The sequence below is a fragment of the Caretta caretta genome, chromosome 10 (assembly GCF_965140235.1).
Source record: "Caretta caretta isolate rCarCar2 chromosome 10, rCarCar1.hap1, whole genome shotgun sequence".
Classification (NCBI taxonomy): domain Eukaryota; kingdom Metazoa; phylum Chordata; order Testudines; family Cheloniidae; genus Caretta; species Caretta caretta.
Window position 1 is genome coordinate 46195884 of NC_134215.1, and position 24476 is coordinate 46220359.

At 41.4% G+C, this 24476-nt stretch overlaps 1 protein-coding gene across 5 annotated transcripts in view; it reads right to left on the bottom strand.

Moving 5' to 3' along the window:
• Window positions 1-24476, bottom strand: part of ZNF592 (zinc finger protein 592) — a 95337-nt gene that overhangs the window by 56494 nt on the left and 14367 nt on the right. The window contains exons 1-3 of one of the 5 annotated variants that reach the window (XM_048866534.2): window positions 11211-11401; window positions 7508-7750; window positions 4663-5625 (exon numbers count right to left, since the gene is read on the bottom strand). The exons of 2 other annotated variants lie outside the window; for them this stretch is intronic. The gene's annotated coding sequence lies outside the window, so the exon portion shown is untranslated. Of the gene's footprint in view, window positions 1-4662; window positions 5631-7507; window positions 7751-11210; window positions 11402-24476 lie in introns of those variants that run through there. 2 more of the 5 variants (XM_075132947.1, XM_075132948.1) reach the window with 2 other exon arrangements.

Consider the following 24476-nt stretch of genomic DNA (forward strand, 5'->3'; position numbering starts at 1 on the left):
CTTCTTGTTACTCTTAACATCTCTTGCTAGCTGCAACTCTAGGTGTGATTTGGCCTTCCTGATTTCACTCCTGCATGCCTGAGCAATATTTTTATACTCTTCCGTGGTCATTTGTCCAACCTTTCACATCTTGTAAGCTTCTTTTTTGTGTTTAAGATCAGCTAGGATTTCACTGTTAAGCCAAGCCATATTTACTATTCTTTCTACACATCGGGATGGTTTGTCCCTGTAACCTCAATAAGGATTCTTTAAAATACAGCCAACTTTCCTGGACTCCTTTCCCCATCATGTTATTCTTCCAGGGGATCCTGCCCATCAGTTCCCTGTGGGAGTCAAAGTCTGCTTTTCTGAAGTCCAGGGTCTGTATTTTCTTTAATCTTATTGGTCACAGATATTTAATCAATACCTTTAAAGTTCCCTTATCAATTACCTGCATTTAAAAAAACCTTCTAATTCATGTTATTTACTATCAATTTTCTTTTTCTATTTGTTTATATATTTACTGCTGTTTCTACACACTCACTTTTTTTTTTTTTTTTTTACCAAAGTAACTTTTTCTGTAACTGAAGAATTGTGGCTATTTGGGAATCTAATATGGTGTTAAACTTTTTTTGTTCACACTTCTGTTTTTAAAATTTTTGCTCCTAATCAGTTTTGATCATAATCTATTTTTAGTTTTGATAGATGGGCCTTTTAAAGCATCAAGTATATATTTCACTGGCTGGGAGTGTATTTTGCTTACAAAAACAAATGTAACCAGGGCATGGTCAGTTGTACCTAGGCAACCACTAAATTCAGTGATTAATTTCTCTCTATCCATCGGAATGAGGTCTAATAGTGAATTACTCCATGTTGGTTGTAATAATTTTCTAATATAAAAAGGGTCTATAATTTGTAGAAAATTCTTTGTTCTTGTATTAAAAAGGAAAGATAGATATACCTCCTCTAACCATTCTTTATTCTGTTTACTTTTAACGTGTACACTTTTACTTGTCTCCTATGTAAACTAAACACACTCAGTCTTTCAAAGTGTTCCTATGGAAGTCTGTTCATGTCTCTGTTCATGCTTGTTTGTAAACCCACTCTACTGGGGATATTTTATTTATATATAAATAAAATTTATATAAAAATAGGCAATAGAATTGCCTAATAAGATTGCCTGACACTTCTCATTAAGACACTGTTTTCAGATGCTTTTAACTTTGCCAAATTGTAACTATTTGGACTGAAATTTTCCATGCTGCGTGTCTGCCTTAGAATGATTATTTTTCGAAAACTTAGGACAAAGCTGTTCAGTCACTTCCGAGAATGACACTAGGGAAAAACAGCCAATGTTGTTATTACATTCTACTGGCCTTTACTTTGAAAGGCTCTAGTGCCACCGTGCTTTGGAGGAATGGAGAACCACTTTGACACTTCAGTTTTTCACAATCAGCAATCAGGGCTTGCAGCAGGTCCCTTACTCTTCTGGCAGATGTTATGGTTATAATTAAGGCTGTAAGAAAAATCACAGGCTGCAATTTTGTTGCAGAAACCATAACTTTTAAACACACACTGCAACTTTTCATAGTTGCCACAACTTTGAGAGGTGTTGCGCCCTGGCACATTGGCCCACACCAAAACCTGCAACTTTAGCAAACTGTAGCCATAACTTTTGAACCATACAATCACTACTTTCTCACAGCCTTAGCTTATTGTTTTTATTGACAGGTGAAACAGCAAACATTTGTTTAGAGGCTCAAAAGGAGAAACTGAGTAAAAACTAGGTTAAGATCCCATTAGAGCGCTGTACCTTTGACTGGTGGATAGATATCCACTAGATCCTTAAATCTCTTTACTGTGTCATAAGCAAATAAAGTTCCATTATCAATTAGCACGTGATAAGCAGATGTAGCTACTAAATAAACTTTCACAGACAAAGGAAAGACCATAAAGTTTCAGGTAAAGCATGCATTCAAGTATACACTGGACTAGAGCTGAGGTTGGGACTAGGATACTCAGACTTGAAACTTTTTCCCTAAGATCACAGTATTTGTGAATGGATTGCTTCCTGAAATTTATCAAGACATGTTGCACTTCCAGTGAACAGGATGTCTCTAGATCTGTCAGAAGCCTATGAAGATCTAGGTGATAATTCTGGCTGTTCTGAGACAACAGGTCTATGCTCACAGAGTGAGGTCAATGCTCCTCTCTAGAGGCATGCAGGTCTGGAAATCAGAAGCAACCAAAATTATTTTGGCTTTGCCTTGTTTTAGATCTATTTTATTACTCTTTGGGTGAGAGTAAATGGAAGAAAAGCACAGAGGAAACCTACTCCCCAGTTAAGTAGGACCTGGGAATGGGCTGACTGTCTGCTACTGCTCTTGAGCAGAACCTCAGGCATTTGAATTTTTGGACTTAATTCAAGAGTTAACAAAAAAAATTGTGAGAAAATATCTTGTCCATCACTGATACCTTTAGAGGCCATTCAGGCTCTTCCCTTCCATCCATGCTCAGTTGATTTGGTAGGTTGTTGTTTTGACCATCAGACGCAGGGCAATGAGGTAAATGTGATTAATACATCAGTCCCTAAGCACCACAGCTTCCTTGCCCTGCTAAGTGAAATGAGCTCCTCTTTGCTTGTCCATAGCACATGGCTTGTGTTGTCCATAACAACTTGAACTGCGTCACGTTGCAAATAAGGAAAGAAAGGCTTGAGAACCCAGCAAAATGCCCTCAGTTCTTCAGAGTATCAGCAAGGATAGTTGCTGATAGAGCTGGGGGGGTTGAACGTTACTCATTTCAGGACATTGTGACTCTGTATCCACCATGAGAGGGATAGGAGTAACTTCTCTTGGAGGAGTCAATTTCAAGCCCATGTCTGAACTTGGCTAGCAAAACACTATCTGCCAATGCTGGAGATCTCTCATCTTAAGCCAAGCATACAGTGTCACGTAGGCAGCTGAGGCCATGAGGCTCAGTCTGAGGAAGAAGATGACTGTCTGGTTGGAGTTCTGCCCCCTTGGTTGACTTTAAATTCCCTGTAGGCCACCCGTGCTCCTGCCTTCAATCACAGCTTGCTTGCAAAGGAAATAAAGTCACTATCATTTAAAAAAAACATGTATTCTTTACTAATTGATTATAAAAATAGGGAGATAACTCACAAGGTAGCCTGGGTGGGGTGTGGGAGGAGGGTAGAAGGGAAGGAAAAGGCCACTTTAAAACTTGTTGAATGACAGCCTTCTGTTGCTTGGGCTATCCACTCGGGTGGAATGGTTGGATGCCCGGAGCCTCCCGCACCCCCGCGTTCTTGGGCATCTGGTTGAGGAGGCTATGGAACTTGGGGAGGAGGGAGGGCGGTTAAACAGGAGCTGCAGCAGCAGTCTGTGATCCTGCTGCCGTTCCTGAACCTCCACCAGATGCTGGAGCATGTCCGTTTGATCCCGCAGTAGCCCCAGCATTGCCTCATGCCTCCTCTGATCTTCCTGCCACCACCTCTCCTCATGTTCATCAGCCACTTTCCTGTACTCTGCTATTGTGTCCCTCCACATATTCTGCTGAGCTCGGTCAGTGCCAGAAAACTGCATGAGCTCAGAGAACATTTCATCGTGCGTGCGTTTTTTTCGCTGCCTTATCTGAGATAGCCTTTGGGACAGAGGAGGGAGGCCTGAAACATTTCCAGCTGCTGGAGGAAAAAAAAGGGAGTGAAGATACATTTTACAGAACAATGGCTATACTCTTTCACAGTGAACAACACTATTCACATTACATAGCACATGTGATTTTGGAACAAGGTAGCATTTTGCATCTTATATTGAGTGCCTGCGGCTTTGGTGTTAGAGATCACACACGCAGTGCCGCGCAACAGATTTCGGCCTGCAGGCGGCCATGGTAAGCCATAGTATTTCGGCTTCTGCAATCTTCATAACAGCAGCGCCTTTCTCTCCCATACCCAGCAAAGCCCATTGAGTTGGCCATTTAGTGCTGCGGTTTTCCTGTTAATGTGCAGCAGCAGAAACCAAACTAACCACCCCCTGTCCCACACCCACCCTCTGGCCATCCAATTCTCTGGGATAATTGCCTTACCCCTCACCCCACCGCGTGGCTGGTATCAGGGAAGATCCCTGCTAGCCAAACGCAAACATCTCAGCACCAATGCCCCTCCCCCCGCCCCCCACGACGTGGCTAACCGCGGGGAGGATTTCTTTTCAGCCACAGGCAAACAGCCCAGTAGGAACGGCCACCTCTGAATGTCCCCTTAAATTAAATTCCCCTATTTCAACCAGGTTACCATGAACGATTTCACTCTCCTGAGGATAACACAGAGAGATAAAGAACGGATGTTGCTTGAATACCAGCAAACACCGGGACCATACGCTGCCAGACTTTGTCATGCAATGATACCAGATTATTTGCTACTAGCATGGCGTGGTAAAGTGTCCTACCATGGAGGACGGAATAAGGCTGCTCTCCCCAGAAACCTTCTGCAAAGGCTTTTAGAGTACCTCCAGGAGAACTTCATGGAGATGTCCCTGGAGGATTTCCGCTCCATCCCCAGACATGTTAACAGACTTTCCAGTAGCTGTACTGGCCACAAATGCATCCCAAGTCCTCAGGACTACTTGATCATTAAAAAACGTTGGCTTTTATAACATGTATTCTATTTTAAAAAGGTACACTCACCAGAGGTCCCCTCTCCGACTTCGTTGGGTTGGGAGGATATTTCAGTCAGGGAAGATAAAAAGATCCTGGCTGTCAGGGAGAATGGTGTGCTGTGTGCTCTCCTCAAGCTTCTCCTCCTCTTCCTCCTCCTCATCTTCCCCGTCCACAAAATCCTCAGGCATGGCAGAGAGTACCCCATCATCGGAGTCCACAGACAGGGGTGGTGGTGGCGGCCCCCCTAAAATTGCATGCAGCTCAGCGTAGAAGCGGCATATCTAGGGCTCTGTCCTGGAGCATCCGTTTGATTCTTTGGTTTTCTAGTACGCTTGTCTGAGCTCTTTAAGTTTCAAGCGGCACTGTGTTGCGTCCCTGCTGTAGCCTCTGTCCCTCATGGCCTTTGAGATTTTTTGAAATGTTCTGGCATTTCGTCTTTTGGAATGTAGTTCTGATAGCACAGATTCCTCTCCCCATACAGTGATCAGATCCAGTACCTCCCGTTCGGTCCATGCTGGAGCTCTTTTTTGATTCTGGAACTGCATGGTCACCTGTGCTGATGAGCTCGCCTGGCCAAACAGGAAATGAGATTCAAAAGTTCCCGGGCCTTATCCTGTACACCTGGCCAGTGCATCTGAGTTCAGAGTGCTGTCCAGAGCGGTCACAATGGCGCACTGTGGGATAGCTCCCGGAGGCCAATACCTTCGAATTGCGTCCACACTAACCCTAATTCGAAATGGCAATGTCAATTTCAGCGCTAATCCCCTAGTTGGGTGGAGTACAGAAATCAGTTTTAAGAGCCCTTTATGTCAAAAAAATGGCTTTGTTGTGTGGACGGGTGCATGGTTAATTCGATTTAATGCTGCTAAATCCGACAAACTCTTAATGTACACCAGGCCTTAGTCTTGCCCAGAGGGAGGCACCTTTCTCCACTTGGGATTCACAGCTGAGTCTCCTCTCCTGGAGTTAGGTGCCTGAACCAGGTCAGTACTTTTCCAAGGGGAAAAAGGAAAAAAAAAAAAAAGAGGTGGTAATGCTGTCATTGCCACCCCCAGGCCCATAACCTTTAGCCCAGTGGCATTCACCAAGGTTGATATCTTTTATTTATAGAGTTTATTTTTAAAAATAAATATTTAAATAAAAATATTTAAAATGAAATTATGACAATATATGTTAAGGCCTATGATGAACCATTTCAATGATTTATTAAAATTAGGGCTGTCAAGCAATTTAAAAAAATTAATCGCTCTGTTAAACAATAGAATACAAATTATTTAAATATTTTTGGACATTTTCTACATTTTCATATATATTGATTTCAATTACAACACAGAATACAAAGTGTACAGTGCTCACTTTATTTTGTTACAAATATTTGCACTGTAAAAAAATAGTATTTTTCAATTCACCTAATACAAGTACTATAATGCAATCTCTATCAAAGCTGAACTTACAAATGTAGAATTATGTACAAAAAAAACTGCATTCAAAAAACAATGTAAAACTTTGGATTGTAGGCTCTAATCAGTCCTACCTCTTGTTCAGCCAATTGCTCAGACAAACAAGTTTGTTTACATTTGCAGAAGATAATGCTGCTTGTTTCTTGTTTACAATTGTCACCTGAAAGTGAGAACAGGTGTTTGTATGGCACTGTTGTAGCTAGTGTCGCAAAATATTTACATCCCAGATGCACTAAAGATTCATATGTCCCTTCATGCTTCAACCACCATTCCAGGGGACGTGTGCCCATGCTGATGACAGGTTCTGCTTAATAAGCATCCAAAGCAGTGTAGACCAACATGTTCATTTTCATCATCATGAGTCAGATGTCACCAGCAGAAGGTTGATTTTCCTTTTTGGTGGTTTGGGTTCTGTAGCTTCTGCATCAGAGTGTTGCTCTTTTAAGACTTCTGAAAGCATTCTCCACACCTCATCTGTCACAGATTTTGGAAGGCACTTCAGATTCTTAAACCTTGGGTCGAGTGCTGTAGCTATCTTTAGAAATTTCACATTGGCATCTTCTTTGCATTTTGTCAAATTTGCAGTGAAAGCGTTCTTAAAACGAACAACATGTGCTGGGTCATCATCTGAGACTGCCATAACATGAAATATATGGCAGAATGCAGATAAAGCAGAACAGGAGACATACAATTCTCCCCCAAGGAGTTCAAACACTTTTTTTTTTTAAACAAGTGTCATCAGCATGGAAGCATGTCCATTGGAACGATGGCCAAAGCACGAAGAGACACACGAATCTTTAGCACATAAGTAGCTGGCATCACAAGAGATAACAGTGCCATGCTTTCTCACTTTCAGGTGATATTGTAATTAAGAAGTGGGTAGCATTATCTCCCGTAATGCAAACAAAACTTATTTCTCTTAGAAATTGGCTGTACAAGAAGTCGGACTGAATGGACTTGTAGGCTCTAAAGCTTTATATTGTTCTGTTTTTGAGTGCAGTTATGGAACAAAACCCCCTACATTTGTAAGTTGCATTTTCATGATAAAGAGATTGCACAACAATACTTGTATGAGAAGAATTGAAAATTTATCATCTTTTATCATTTTTACAGTGCAAAAATTTGTAATAAAAAATAAAGTGAGCACTGTATACTTTGTATTCTATGTTGTAATTGAAATAGATATATTTGAAAATGTAGAAAAACATCCAAAATATTTAAATTTCAGTTCATATTCTATTGTTTAACAATGTGATAAACCCAGATTAATTTTTTTAATCACGTGAGTTAACTGATTAAATCGACAGTTCTAATTAAAATAATTTATTTTAAAATAATTAAGCAGTACTTGTTTGCTGCCAAAGTTTTAAAAAAAAGTAAATCCACTGAACTGGAAATCACTGTCTAAGTACCTGGAACCAGAGTTTGCTGAGGTGTTAAACCAGCTTTTGACAACAGTAGCCTCTTCTGCAGGTGCAGCTTTCAATATTCCTCATGGTTGTAAACACCACCTTGAGAATGTGAACTTACTGTAACCAATACAGTCATAGCTGCCTGATAGTAAATGTGATAAAATATTCTAGAGTGGAGGTTTGAATGCTTGATAGTTGTGGTGTGATCTGTGGAGTCCAGTTGTTAGGATAGTGGTAAGGTGCCTGTGGGTGGGGGGAAGAGATATGTATTAGGTAGATTTTGACACTTCCTGGCCTTTGTGACTGTGTCTCACATATGTTGTGTTCAGCAACCTAGTTTCATTTGTTTTTTGTGTAAAATTTTCTATTTTTTTTGTAATACACAAGTACCTGTTGTCTCACCTACATGCTGGGGGATATGGGTGGGCCCAGACACGTCACTGAAATAGACGTAACTTAGATCTACTCACCACAGCGTCTTCACTGTGGTGAGTCGACAGCTGACACTCTCCGGTCGACTCTGCCTGCGCCTCTTGCTCCGGTGGAGTACCGGAGTCGACGGGAGAGTGGTCGGCAGTCGATTTATCATGACTAGACGTGATAAGTTGACCCCACTGGATTGATCGCTGCCCGTTGATCCTGCAGGTAATGTAGGCAAGCCCAGAGTTGAAAAACACTGAGTATCAGTAAAACTCTCCCCCCAGGAAAAAAGTTTTAAACACAGCACATCTTGTTTCAGCAACTCCTCAGTTTCCTCCACTCCCAAGACCCCTCAACAAATCTCCATTTTCTGGTTTAAGCTGCAGACAGGTGTGTTCTCAAGCCACTGCCCCTTCCTCGTTGCTTGTCCAGTTTTCTTCTTTACAGTGTTGTTATAGCTGTGTTGGTCTCAGGACAAGACCGACACAAGCTTCTCCCTCCCACCAACAGAAATTGGTCCAATAACAGGTATTGCCTCATCTACCTTCCACCCTCTTTTGAATGGGCAGTCCATCTGGTGATATTTCTGATATAATTGTCTTTTTCCTCCACCTGCGATTTTGCATGAGAGCCAGAGTGTTGGAAGTGAGTCACTCAGGGATCAGCAAGCTATGTGTCCACAAAAAGATGTTCCTTTACGTAGGATCTCAAGTCACAGATTAATTTAATCTTTCTCATCACCTCTTTGTTCATAGGGTTCATTATACAATTAATGAAACATTCTTCTAGAAAACCAGAATTCAAATGTTCTGAGTTTGATCTGTGTCCTTTTTAAGTGTCCAGCTCTCACATCCATACAGGAGAGTTGACCATATGTAGCCCTTCAGCAATTAAGTGCAAATATTCAGTTTTGACTTTCAACAATGCAGGAGCCTTTGAAAATTACTGAATACATTTTTAGAAGCTTGATTACTGTGTCATATCTTTCATCTGATGTTGTTAGACTCCCTAAACAGGGATATCTATTCGCTTGTTCCACCATTCAATGGCCAAGGTATAGGTGTTACCTAATTTGTGCATCACTATGTTTACTTATTATCATTATCATTATACTTCCTCACTCCATATTTCCTGCTGATACTGTTCATGGCAATAAGCATGTTCTGTTTTGCATTGCTTCAACTAGGGAAGATCTTCAGATTATTCATGTATCTGTTGTTGATTTGTAGACTTGTATGTCCAGATAGGTGTCTTCTGGACCTCATTATACCTTCCTACCTATATATTAAACAGTTGGAGACAGAGTGCAACCTTGATGCTGCAGTAGTCAGATGATTTCATTCATTCACATTGCTGCTTTCTGTCCCCAAATACAGGATTTTTATCTTGAGATCAGTTACATTCTCAAGAATCAGAGTAGCAGCTGTGTTAGTCTGTATTCGCAAAAAGAAAAGGAGGACTTGGGGTACCTTAGAGACTAACAAATTTATTTGAGCATAAGATTTCATGAGCTACAGCTCACTTCATCGGATGCATTCAGTGGAAAATACAGCGAGGAGATTTATATACACACAGAACATGAAAAAATGGGTGTTACCATACACACTGTAACGAGAGTGATCACTTAAGGTGAGCTATTAACAGCAGAAGAGCGGTGGAGGGAGGGCTTTTTGTAGTGATAATCAAGGTGGGCTATTTCCAACAGTTGACAAGAACGTCTGAGGAACAGTGAGGAGGAACAAACAAGTGAGGGGGAATAAACAAGGGGAAATAGTTTTACTTTGTGTAATGACCCATCCACTCCAAGTCTCTATTCAAGCCTAAGTTAATTGTATCCAGTTTGCAAATTAATTCCAATTCAGCAGTCTCTCGTCGGGAGTCTGTTTTTGAAGTTTTTTTGTGGAAGAATTGCAACCTTTAGGTCTGTAATCGAGTGACCAAAGAGACTGAAGTGTTCTCCAACTGGTTTTTGGATGTTATAATTCTTGACGTCTGATTTGTGTCCATTTATTCGTTTACGTAGAGACTGTCCAGTTTGACCAATGTACATGGCAGAGGGCCATTGCTGGCACATGATGGCATATATCACATTGGTAGATGTGCAGGTGAACGAGCCTCTGATAGTGTGGCTGATGTGATTAGGCCCTATGATGGTGTCCCCTGAATAGATATGTGGGCACAGTTGGCAACGGGCTTTGTTGCAAGGATAGGTTCCTGGGTTAGTGGTTCTGTTGTGTGGTGTGAGGTTGCTGGTGAGTATTTGCTTCAGGTTGGGGGGCTGTCTGTAAGCAAGGACTGGCCTGTCTCCCAAGATCTGTGAGAGTGATGGGTTGTCCTTCAGGATAGGTTGTAGATCCTTGATGATGTGTTGGAGAGGTTTCAGTTGGGGGCTGAAGGTGATAGCTAGTGGCATTCTGTTATTTTCTTTGTTGGGCCGGTCCTGTAGTAGGTGACTTCTGGGTATTCTTCTGGCTCTGTCAATCTGTTTCTTCACTTCAGCAGGTGGGTAATGTAGTTGTAAGAATGCTTGATAGAGATCTTGGAGCAAATGCGGTTGTATCGTAGAGCTTGGCTGTAGACAATGGATCATGTGGTAACACCCATTGTTTCATGTTCTCTATGTATATAAATCTCCCCACTGTATTTTCCACTGAATGCATCCGATGAAGTGAGCTGTAGCTCACGAAAGCTTATGCTCAAACAAATTTGTTAGTCTCTAAGGTGCCACAAGTAATCCTTTCCTTTACTCTCACGAATGGGTGGTATCCTGTGTTGGATTTTATCAAATGCTGTCTCGCAATCTACAAACCATATATAAAATTTCCCTTTGCACTTTTATCACATGCCTGCATAAGATCCTCAGGGCAAAGATTGCCACTCTGGTTTCTACTTCAGTGAGGAAACCAAACCGACAACACTTTTCAACAAAACTTTACATGGGTGTCTTATCAGATCTACAGTTCAATGTTGTTCACAGTCTCTGGCATTACTAACCTTCAATACAGGAATAGAGACTGACCTTTTAAAATACTCCAGAAGTTCTCCTTGTGTGCATATCTGATTACAATTTTTAGCACACCCTACTTTTTCAGATTAACACTTTAACATTCATTACCATGTAGATAAATTTTTTTTTCATTTTCATTGTTTAATACATTTAACAAGTGGATGGAGTGTAACCAATGCAGTGTTGAAGCACTGGACTTCCCCCTCCAGTCCCATTTCCCCACATCCAACCTTTTGGACACATTCCTCTTCTACCCACTACTACCCCTTCACTCACCTCCTCTGCCTCACCAACAGCTATTCATCTCACAGAGCAAGGAATGAGTGGGGATCGGGGAAGTGATGAGTCACAGTAGGATCAGGGTGGTGACCATTGTCAAGGTTTTCTTCACAATCGTTGAGGACCAGCCACTAGAAGGCATGCAACACACTCTCTCCAAACAGTTTGTACAACTGTTTCCCATGACAGCAGGAGAACAGTGGTAACAGGATTCCTTGATTCTGCTCCTAGCTCTTAGAAGAGAGTATGGTCTAGAGGTTAGAGCAAGGCCTGAAAGGATTTCGAAGTTGCTATTTGCTTGATGATATCTGCATTTAAAGTATACATTAATGTTTTCAAAAGGCTTTGTGAAGGTGGGTAGCCCCATTTTAAAGATGCACAGGCAAGCTCACATTTGTCATTCCTTCTGTGAGGCAGTATAGATAAGTGTCATTCAGTTAGGTCTGCTACATTACAGACCTGGGTTGTATTTCTTACTCTGCCAGAAATGATTAAAAAAACGAACAACAACAACGTGTCTCAGATCCTCAGTTACCTCATCCGTAACATGTTGGGGGACACAATACTTGACTGCCTCCTGAGGTCAGGCTATGAAACCTTCCTCTCTACACAGAAGGGCACAGATTTATCATCATCAGTGACACAGGTAAGACGAGAACTCAGCCTCCTAGCCTAGGCCAAGAGGGCCTATTTAGTCAGTGTTCCAACTACTGCTCCAGCTCTATGTCGGTCACATGCATACAATGCAGAAGGGATAAAGTGGAACATAAGCATTATGCTGCCCCTCTGCACAGAAGTGAATTTCACCCTAGAGCCTCCATGGTTTTTTTTCTTTCCAAGACCTTTTAAAAAAAATAAAGACCAAGAGATTGAAATTAATTCCCAAATGCCCTTTTCATTTCTCCAATATACACCCAGTTTGAAAAGTCATGACAAAGATCTGGCAGCAGTTTAAGATATTCATTTGTCAGTAATTTCTGATGCACATGACAGAGCTGCTAGCTTATATATGGTCAAGTTTCCTACATATTCCCCTACCTGCTCTTTATCAATAAGATTTTTTAAACAAACCAGTACTTAATTGTCCATAATGCTTTATTTTTCTTTCTAAAGACAGATTACAAAAAGCAGATGAGTAGCGCAGTCCTTTTAGAATCATGAATTTTATCCTCCTTTACTTATTAGTTTCCCAGAGAAACAAAAACCTCACTGAGCTAGAGTTAAGGTCAAAAATAAATATTACCTGTAAAACCTTATCAGATGTGGCCCTGTGGTTGTAAGGGTGTTTGCAAGTCAGGAAATCGAAGGCTAAAGTATAGTTCCACTCTGAAAAGTGGCTGTGTAAAAATGGCATCATTGGGCTTCCTGTTTCAATAAAACAATTGTCAAAATGACTCAGTATCAGAAGAAAGAAGATAGTTTTACTAACTGTCAGCTCTGCAAAGAGCTTTGGAACAGTCAGACCAGGTTCTTTCCTACTCACCCATCACCATCAGCTTGCTGTAGGCCACACAAAGCCCTCAGTGTCTATAAGCATGTGGGGCATGGTCTTCGTTGATACACAACTGAAGTTTCAAAATTATTTAATGATGATGATATGCGATTAAGTAATTGCAATGCTTTTTTTTATAAACAGAACCTCTTTTTAGTACTGCAGGACCTTTAGAAGGTACTGTTAAAATTAACATTGACCCTGGCACCTGTCCACTGATAACCAGTAGCTGTATGTATAGAACACTTGTACAAACTGTACCAAAGTGACAGCAGAAGATGAAGGTATATGCTAACTATAAAGGGCAGTGTGACGTTACACTCTATGTTTATGGAAATATGCTTATGAGTATAAATATGACATAACTGGAATATGGTTTGTGCTAGATATGTCATGTAACATAACTTTTCAAAGGTTATGATCTACTGAATATATTCATCCTATTTGTATGCATATATAATTTTTATATCTGAAGTTATGAGTGTTGGCTCTATGCTTGTATTTGAAGTGTTTGCTGAAGGAAACACATAAGGGAGGTTTGGCCAATATATTGTGACGGGTCTATTCAAGTAACGGAGTACTTAACTAACAATGCACTTTTGGAGATGCCAATCCACATCTGAGCTTTCCTGGGAACGTTCAAACTAACATGTAAACAATGGCATCGGCCTGCAAAGAGCTGAATCATTCATGGACATGTAACCTGCCCAGGTGGCTACAAACTCCATCTTGTTGCTGTGATTTTGCACAGAACAACAAAGGGATTTCTGCCCACAAGAGAGAGAATATAAAAGGACCGGGAAGCCTCTCCATTTTGTCTTCAGCTGGCTCAAGAGATGGCCTCTCCACCCCAAAAAGATGCCTGAAAGAAACTGGAACAAAGGACTGTAACTACAGGGGTGTGAGTGATTGCTGGACCCAGACCATAAACTACAACGTTGGTCTGAAAAGGATTGTACACAAGAGAACATCTAGGGTGAGAAGTTAGTATTTGTAACTAGATCCTTAGTGTATTAAGTTAGCCTTGCATATTTTGTTTTATTTTGCTTGGTAACTTACTTTCTTCTGTCCGTTATTACTTGAAACCACTTAAATCCCACTTTTTATATTTAATAAAATCACTTTTGTTTATGAATTAACCCAGAGTAAGTGATTAATACCTGGGGGACCAAACAGCTGTGCATCTCTCTCTAATAGTGTTATAGAGGGCAGACAATTTACGAGTTCACCCTGTATAAACTTTATACAGACTAAAATGAATTTATTTGGGATTTGGATCCCATTGGGAGCTGAGTGTCTGAGCACTGGAGCACTTCTTAAGCTGTTTTCAGTTAAGTCTGCAGCTTTGGGGGTATGGTTCAGACCCTGGGTCTATGTTGCAGCAGGCTTGCGTATCTGGCTCAACAAGGCAGGGTTCTGGAGGCCCAAACTGGCACAGAAAACAGGCTCAGAGGTAGTCTCAGCACATCAGGTGACAGTCCCAGCTACAGGCATTTCTACTGCTTCAACAACCTTAATTCTGAATTTCCTGCTAAATCCTCTTCTTCCTCTCCTCACAATCCTCCACCCTTACTGGATTCCATGATGTCCCTTCTGACCCTTTAGCTTCCCACCACCCTGAAACCTGGGTCAACAATTCTGTTTGCTAAAATAACCACTCATTTGACCATATTCACCAAACTCTGCTTCTCTAACCTCTCCATTTCCACATTCCCTCTCTGCTCACCACCTCCATCCTCTTTAGCTATGCCTCAAATCTGCCCCTTTGTGACCGTCAATCCATTTACTCTATGCCACTCAGTAGGTTCCTACCCACACTTTCTTCTGCTGACTGTTCTGAATCCTTCCATTCCACACTTTCCTCCACCCTCCTGTTTTTTTATTCTTCTGTCCAATTGCAGAGTTCATCTTAAGACCTCCCAAACCTAGCTCATTCTAAACTTCCAGTTCCTCTGCTCCTGATCCCTGAGTGCCTCTGAGGAAACTCCCAAGACCATACAAGCTCTCTTTCAGTTTGGATATATTCCTCACTAAACAGCACTATTTCTGCACCTTTATAAGCGCCCACACCCAATACCCCAAACCCAGCCAGAGGCCCAGTAGTGGTATGGGTTGATTCCTGGTTCCCAATAGGTAGTGGCAATCGTGCTGTGAAGCTTGTTCCCTTTCCTGCAAATAGGTTCCTTCTTCAAAACTATTCAATCCACAAGCCTATGCAAATAGCCAAGTGACTCCCAGAAACATCCAAAAAGGGGTAGCAACCTCACCCCATTAAGATGACCCAATCAAAAGACAAATTGAGTTATGTCCACTTCTTTCTATTTCTGGAATCTCTCAGCTCACTGTTATTCCAACCTGTGTCCACAGCAGAAACTTGAAGACCTCTAGTCAGTTTTCTTAGCTCAATACACATCCATTTGGTAGCAGTCTGCCTATTGTTTATTTTATATAACAGGCCAAACTGGATTTGTTATCTTTGACATACTTTGGACAACTTCGGACACAGGCTTTCGCATATATTTTTCCATCAACCTCAACATGGCATAAAAATGCTTGATCATTTCTCCACAAACCTCTCCAACTCCCCACTTTTAGTCAGCCTATAAGATGGGAGTTCTCAGACTCCTCTCTCATTTTCTCTAATAATCCAAGCTGTATCCAAATCCTGCTGCTGCTGCTTCCAGAACTGTTAAGGTCCTGCTTTTTATTTTTGGTCCACACAGATGAGACTCATTTAGGCCCTCATGATTTATCTGGATGGGTTTTTCCAAGTTTACCCATCATTGTAGTGTTACAGCAGAGGTGGGCAAACTACGGCCCGCGGGACCGTCCTGCCCAGCCAGAGCTCCCAGCCATGGAGGCTAGTCCCCAGCCTCTCCCCCGCTATTGCCTTTCCCCTGCAGCCACGCTGCTGCGTGGGAAGCATGGCTTGCACCTGCCCACCTCCCAGGCTTTCCAATAAGCCTGTCCTGCTGCTCTCAGTGGTATGGTAAGGGGGAGGAGGGATTGGATATGGGGTAGGAGCTCCCGGGGGGGGGCAGACAGAGGGCAGTTGGATGGGGCGGAGGTGGCAGTCAGGAAACAGGGAGGGTTGGATAGGGGGTGGGGTTCTGGGGGGACAGGGGTCCCAGGAGGGGGCGGTCAGGGGACATGGGGGGTGTGTGGATAGGGGTTGGGGCAGTCAGGGGATAGGGAGCGGGGGGGGGCGGTGGAGGAAGGGAGGATTGGATGGCTTGAGGGTTCTGAGGGGGGGCACTCAGGGGGCAGGAAGTGGGATAGGCCCTCCATACCATTTTGCAACCCCGATGTGGCCCTCAGGCCAAAAATTTTGCCCACCCCTGTATTAGAGTATCTTCCACAAAGAAGTTAACACAAGTCTCTTCCACACCTACCAGTTATTGCCTTTTTTAGAAAAAATAGGCTATATGAGATGCAAGTATGCTGCTGCATTATGATTGTTACCACAAGAAAGCCAAATTGAAGTGAGGGGTATTGCATTTAGTTCTGAACTTGGAGAGGGCAGAGTTAATTCTTTTTTAGTCTGTAAACAAGCTCCACAGCCTTCACCTGGCTCCTGTAAGAGCTCTTTCTCCTGAAGATCGGAGTCTTTTCCAATTTGGAAACAGTTCCATTTTTCCAATTATGTGAAGCCATCAGGTTCATCACCACAGAAAAAGGCAGCTCTAACTACCTGAGAGATCACCAACACCAAGCCGGGCTTTAAAAGTCAGTACAGTGAAAATGAACTGAACTGTGTCCAACGGAGAACCAGAGTGGGAAGCTATGAATTAGGATGATGTGTTCTTGGTAATCTGCATTACCGAAGAGACAATCATTATATTCTAGACCAATTTAGCCTCCTCAGGGTATTGAATTTTACTGCTAAGTATAGAAAATTGCAATAATCACGCCATCTTGATTACTGTAATCCTTTCTGGCAACTCTGACATCCACATCATTCTCCTCCAACAGCTACTAAGGCCAGGTCTACATCAGAAGAAGCTTGGCAGTAAAGCTATATCAGCAAAACTTCCGCGTGTACACAGAGCTTATACCAGCTACAGAGTGCTTATACGGTTTGGCAACATGATAAGCTATACTGGCAAAGGCACTTTTACGCCAGAATCACTGCATTTGCAGTCTGGCTCTTGCTGGTATACAACTATCACCACTCTCACGCCTCACAAAAAAACCCACCCCAACCAACACTGCAATACCAGCAAAGTTTCTAGTGTACAACGGGCCTATGACCATCTTCTTTGTTCATCTCTCTAGCCATACCTGCCTTGTTCTGTTTCAATCCATTCATCAACTCCTTTTATTATCTCATATTCATGCAGAGGTGTGGGAAAGTATCCAACTGCAAAGGAAGAAATAAGGCTGCCATCCCTAGAAACCTGAAGAGGAGGATTGCAGAGGACCTCCATGAAAATTTCACTGGCATCTATCAAGAGGATTCTAGGGATGTCGCTGTGTACAGAAACAAACTGCTCTGTATAACTCTTCAGAGGAATGAAAAGCAGATACCTATCTGTATCTCAGACCCTGCCGAGGTATCCACCATGGCCTAGGTGGTGGTGGGGTTTCTGCCAAGTATTTCATGTAGTTCTTGGTAAAAGCAGCAGGTCCATGGCTTAACATTGGATTGATTGTTGGCCTCCATGGCCTTCTGGTGTGCCAACCACAGTTCCTTGGCCTTCAGATGGCACTGCTGCTGATCCCTGTCGTACCCCTTCTCCTGAATCCCCCATGCAATCTGCTCATAGATGTCCACATTTCTATAGCTGGACCATAGCTATGCCTGCACAGCCTCTTCTCCCCACAGTCCCAGGAGATTTGGTATTTCCTGTCTACTCCAGGTTAGAGCGTATCTGGGATGCATAGCCGGAATGGTTGGCTGGGCAGTTGCACACAACAAGAGAGAGATGCTAGGTGTGCACACCAAGCTGGACAATCAGGAAAAGGTATTGCAAAAAAATTGCTGGATTTTTAAGTGGCGAGGGGCAGCTTCTGGTCTCCGTGACCCCTGAGCAGTGGAGTTAACAACTGTGACCAGAATGAGCCATTTTCTTCACCCCTGGTGGGCCATACTCACTATGGCTGGTGCTATGCACAAACACTCCCAAGCAGAATGGTCAATAAGCACATTTTATTTCAAACTTTAGGGGAGCAATGGAAGGGAGTTTTGAACCTTAACTTTTGCTTTCCATTGCGACTACACTGACAATGGTACCTCTGTGTTTTATCTCTAGCTGTTGCCATTGCAACCATGACAGATAAGGAGAAGAAAGAAGAGGACTGAAGATAATATGTTCAGCAAGACCATGCAAGCAAGTGCTGCATCAGACCATGAGCAGAAGGGCTTGGAGGGTGAATACTGCAGACTGTGTGGGAAAGAAAGAGCAGACAGGACCAGGAGAAAGGCCCACGAGTCAAAGCAGGAAAAGGAAAGGGAGTTGCACCCATACATAATGGGTCTTCTCTAGAAGCAAACAGATGCTGCAGACTCTTGCGGAACCTACAGGTTCAACAATCAAAGGCTTCCCTCCCTTTGCTATCCATGGAGAACTCCAGTTTAGCACCTCCTTACACATACACTCAATGTTCCACATGGCACCACATTACCCCTCAGGGTGGATAAAAATCAATGATTTTTTGTAATTGGATTTTTAAAATTTAAATTGGATTTTTTTGATAAAATGCTTTGAGGGAAAAACCTATCTCATCATGGAATAGGGATTATAAATTCTAATTCCATAGCAGGAGACTATATATTCATGTAAAGTTTAAGAAAAGTTTTGTAAATGAGTTCCAACAGTTCATAGTTTAGGGACCCAATCATATGGGGTTCCAGAGGCTTCTGTACAGATTTAGGTTAATCTTTCTATCTACCCGATGGGGCTCAGTGCTCAGTCTCAGTGCTCATCAGAGATGATTAGTTTTGCAGTTCTCAAACTGTGGATGTGTGTCTCCAGAGATAACATGCTTGTTAACTGCAAAAATGTTTTAAAATAATTAAATATATAGAGGTGAGAAACAACAGATCTCAACCCTATTGTCCCTCTGCAAATCTGTACAGAGTCAATCCCTTACCTCTCTCTAAAAGTGCAAAGTTTCAAAAAGTTCAATGAATAGAAGATTGTTGGGAGCAAAATAGATCTGGACAACGAGAAGAAGTCTGGAGATAACTGTGAGAAGGGAGAGACAGGCAGGAGAAACAAAAGTAAAACTGTTTGAGCAGAAGTCTTGAGATCTTTCTGAGAGTAGCCTTCATTGATTTGAGATCTACCATACCATTCTCTCACTAGAAGGGAAAACCTATAACGGCAGCAGGCCATAAAAGAGACCCAGTTTGGGAATATTTTAATGAAGTTCCTCAACCTGTGGGTAAGACAGGCATGCGTGAAAAATGCAACCAGTGCAACAAAGAAATGCAAGGCCTGGTTGCCCAAATGAAACATCATCATGAGAAGTGTTCCTTCTCAGGAGGAAGCTGCATTGAAGATGATGAAAGGAACATGTAGGATCTTCACGTTGGTTTTTATTTCATCCTTCTTTCTTAAGGACTGCCTGTCTTCCTTCTGGACTATTCTTGAATTCTGTTTCAGCAAAAAATATAGGTGTTACTCTATGGTACTATCATTTTAGATGCAGTTGTACAATTTCACCTTTAAAGTAGTACAGGTACTGAGCGTCAGGGAATGCAATGAGCAGTACTAAATGAGCAGTATGGTAATAATAATTAAATAACTGCATTGACTTAGGAGACTCTATCCTCAACATACAGGATTCTGAAGACTATCCACCTTCAAGATCACCATCATTTTCTATAGTTGCAGAGTTATCTGCCAATGATAGTGTTTCAGTCACATCATGTATGTCACATAGCCACAATATATCACCTGTAGTAAAAAGGAAAAAAAATCTCCGTCATCCAGAAACAACCACAGATAAGTTGGTGATAAGAACCGGCACATTACAAAAAGAGATAATTGTTGAAAAAATTGCCCCGTTTCTTTATGCAACGAACTCTCCTTTCCGTATGATTGAGAACCCACACTTCATTAACATGGTTCAGTCATTAAGACCAGGATACAGTCCACCCAACAGAGCAAATGTCACAGGCAAATTGCTGGATAAAGTGTATGAAAGAGAAATTGAGCAGTGTGCAAAAGGTCTAGAGGGTAAAATTGTTAACCTGAGTCTTGATGGGTGGAGCAATGTCCACAATGATCCTGTTGTATGTGCTTGTGTGACAACAGAAGAAGGGAATGTCTTCCTTACAGATACAATTGATACATCAGGAAATCCACACACAGCAGAATATTTACAAGAAGTAGCAGTAAAAGCTATAACAAACTGAAAAAAAATTCAAATTTCTATTACGCAGCTTGGTCACAGACAATGCTGCAAATGTATCCAAGATGAGAAGAAATTAGTTAGAAGAGAGTGAAGAGTGTCCCAAGTTAACAACATACAGTTCCGGTGCTCATTTGATGCACCTCCTAGCCAAAGACTTCAGTGTTCCAGAAATAAAGGCTAATGTTGTTGAAATTGCAAAATACTTCCGTAACAACCACTTTGCAGCAGCTGCTCTGAAAAAAGTGAGAGGAACCAATCTAAATCTCCCACAAGATGCGTGATGGAACTCAGGAGTGGACTGTTTTGAGCACTATATCAAGAACTGGCTTAATCTGACGACAGTTTGTGAACAAAACCATGAAAAAAATAGATGGCCCTGTCACAGCCAAAGTGCTCAACGTTGGGCTTAAGAGAAATGTTGAACACATGCTGAGTATCCTGAAGCCTATTTCTGTAGCCTTGAACAAAATGCAGGGAAACAGCTGTTTTATTGCTGATGCTGTTGAAATTTAGAAGGAACTGAGAGAGATCTTAAGAAGAGAAATATGCAATGACAGAGTTAAATTACAAGCATTAAAAAAACAAATGGGACAAGCACTGTCTCCAGCTCATTCTCTTGCAAATATTCTCAATACTCAGTACCAGGGTCAAACCTTAACTACTGAAGAACAGGAGTTGGCTATGACACTGACATCTGGCAATCATCCCTCCGTAATGCCAACTATAATAAACTTCAGAGCTAAGGGTGAACCATTCAAGGAAGTTTGCTGATGATGTTTTAAAGGAAGTCACACCAGTGAACTGGTGGATGTCACTTAAGCACTTGGATTCAGAGACTGTTGAAGTGATAATCTCACTTTTAACAGCAGTAGCTTCTTCTGCTGGCGTAGAAAGAATATTTTCTTCCTTTGGAAGAATTCATTCCAAATTGAGAAATCGTTTGGGACCCGAAAAAGCAGGAAAGCTTGTTTTCTTTTCCAGATTATGAACAAACAGGAAAACGAAGGTGAAGACGACAGACTTAGCTGCAGAAGCCAATATTTTAAGTTCCTCATGTTGACCTGGCTGACATAGTCAATTTAATTTTTTTTAAAAAATATTTCATTTAACTATTTTAGCTACAAACAATTTTAAGAAAAACAAACCTGATTTTAAAAAACTTGAATGTTTAACTCAAGTCAAAAAATCATATGCTTGTTTTGTTAAAATATTATTTGTTTGCTGTTGAAGAAAAAAATCCAGAATATATAACATTGATGTTTTAGTTAAATAAAACTATTTAAATGTCTGTCTAGTGATGTTCTCCTCCTAATACAGCATGGCAAGAAAATCCTCCAAATATTAATGGGTAAGCTGTTGAATTGGAGATAGTTCACCTCCCAATGACTTCATAAATATCTGCTTCAATTACCTTTGGTAAATGAAGTAACCAAACCACCATCCATTTTCTGATATAGTTGTAAAACTAATCTGAAAAGTTTTCAAAATAAATCACTAAAAATGTATAGTGTGTACCTTCTAAAAATGAAACCTACATCTATCTCCAAGTTGTGAAGAATATGTATTAAGGTTATAACAACCAACAAAAACGCACTTTTATGTAATAATCCATGATTAAATTGAGTCTTCCTGAATAGTGATTTAAATCAAATCCACGCTGCTACTCCTACCATTCCACACCAGGATAAAGTAAGGACAACTACAGCTTCATATACACTGACCTGTGAGAGCCACATTTGTTGTATGAGTAGCCAAAATGGACATTAATGGAACAGAACTTAACAAGAGGAAAGAACATTCATTTATTAAGTTTTTAAATGTATTAGCTTTTAACTTGTACAGATTTTTTGGCACACTGGTTATGTTATTCATATTTTTTGGAAAATAATTCATCTTTAATTTCCAACATACACTGCAGAATGCCAAGTGGTACTGAAAGCACCCACTTGTTATTGTACAGTGTGACAGCTCATAGGATTAGTGACAGATAGTGTAATATTTCTAAATGTACAGCAAGCACCAGAAAATTAATAGGTGCACTGACATTGTATATTCATAGACATACACCAAAACACCCCTCTGTTACGATATAGGTATTCAAGCCTGTCTGTAAAGACCTATACTTTAAGAATTTAGGTATATGTTTATCATTTAGCTAGTTATAGAGGTATAAAAGAAAGAATCTGTTTAAGGGCCTTCTCTCACTGTGACAGTCTGAGGCCCTGTTCTTAGGCGAAGGCCTTTGGCTAAGCAGCAGAGGCAGCCATAAGCTGGGAAGCATATGATCACATCCTCACATTCCAGACTCGTCATATTGAAATAAGGCAATCTGGGGCTGTTGAAAAGATGATCCCTTGCTATGGAGGTAATAGATCGGAAGAGCCTAGAAGATGTAAAAGGAAATTTACTTTGATAGTTTTCTGTCTGGTAAGAACTCACTCAATCAATAGACAGAGGTGGGAAACTCTTTTGTCTTTATAAATGTAGTTGTGAAATCCTCACTTCTGTAATGTTTTGTCATAATAGTTCCTCCTTTACTATTGTTTATTTGCATGGTCTCTGTCTGGTTCTGTGATTGTTTCTGTCTGCTGTATTAATTTTGCTGGGTGTAAATTAACAAGGTGGTAGGATATAATTGGTTAGCTAATCATGTTACAATATGTTAGGATTAGTTAGGTAAATTTCAGTAGAATGATTGGTTATGGTATAGCTAAGAATATTACTATATAAATTAGGGGCAAACAGGAAGTAAGTTGAAAGAAGAAAAGGAGTACTTGTGGCACCTTAGAGACTAACCAATTTATTTGAGCATAAGCTTTCGTGAGCTCAAATAAATTGGTTAGTCTCTAAGGTGCCACAAGTACTCCTTTTCTTTTTGTGAATACAGACTAACACGGCTGCTACTCTGAAACAGGAAGTAAGTTGGGATTTGAAAATAAGGAAAAAGGAACTTGGATTTAAGCTTGCTGGAAGTTCACCCCAATAAACATTGAATTGTTTGTACCTTCAGACTTCGGGTACTGTTTCGCTCTGTTCATACAAGAAGGACCAGGGAAGTGGGAGGGTGAAGGAATAAGCTCTCTAACACCCTCTATTCCTAATAGGTCTCAGAATTGCAGGGCAAGGAGGAACAGTTCACCAAAACACTTTACTGGGGCTCACTATTATAGTGCTTTCTCAAGGCCTTCCTCAGCCATATATCTCCACGTTGAGCTCATTTAATACCCCTTGTGTCTGACTGTTCAAACCCAGCAGATAGCCAGTCCACCTCCATGTCCCACCCCGCCAGCAACTTTTCTCCCTTTGCCTCACAGATCCTATGCAGGATACAGCAGGCAGCTATAATTATGGAGATATTTTTCTCAGAGATCCAATCTTGTGAGTAAACAATGCCATACTTTTTAGCCCACCCAAAAAGCACATTTAACTGTCATTCAACTACAGGATCAGTAGGTGAAGAATCTTTCCTTGATGCCGTCAAGCTGGCCACTATACAGCTTCATAAGCCAAGGGTAGGCTGAGCTCCACAGGATCATTACTGGCATTTCAATATTCTCAATGGTAATCCACATGTCAGGAAAGAAAGTTCCTGCTTGTAGCTTTCTGAACAGTCTTGTGTTCTTAAAGATGTGAGCATCATGCACCTTCCCTGACCAGCCCACACTGACGTCGGTAAAGAGTCCCTGGTGATCCACTTGCATAACCACAGAAAAAGTAGCCTTTTCTGTTGATGTACTGTGGGGCAAGATGAGCTGGTTGCCAAAATAGGGATATGCATGCTATCTTTCACAGTGCTGCAGTTTGGGAACCCCATTACTGCAAATCCATCCACTATGTCTGGCACATTGTCAAGCGTCAGTACTGCGTACCACGAGATGAATAAAGGCCCTGCACATTTGCATGACAGCAGCCCCCACAGCGGCTTTTCCAACTCCAAAAATGATTTCCCACTAATGGGAAACAATCCGGCGTTGCAATCACCACTCACTTCTCCACCGCCAGTGCAGCTCTCATACTAGTGTCCTTGCGCTGGAGAGCTGGGGTGAGCTCAGCACACAGATCCAGGAATGTGGCCTTTCACGTCTGAAAGTTCTGCAGCCAATGCTTGTCATCTCAAAACATGTACAGCAGAACCTCAGTTATTAACACCAGAGTTACAAACTGACCAGTCAACTGCACACCTTATTTGGAACTGGAAGTATGCAATCATGCGGCAGCAGAGAGAAAAAAGCAAAGACAGTACAGTACTGTGTTAAATGTAAACTACTAAAAAAAATAAAGGGAAAGCAGCATTTTTCTTCTACAGAATAAAGTTTCAAAGCTGTATTAAGTCAATGTTCAGTTGTAAACTTTTGAAAGGACCACCATAATGTTTTGTTCAGAGTTACAAACATTTCACAGTATGAACA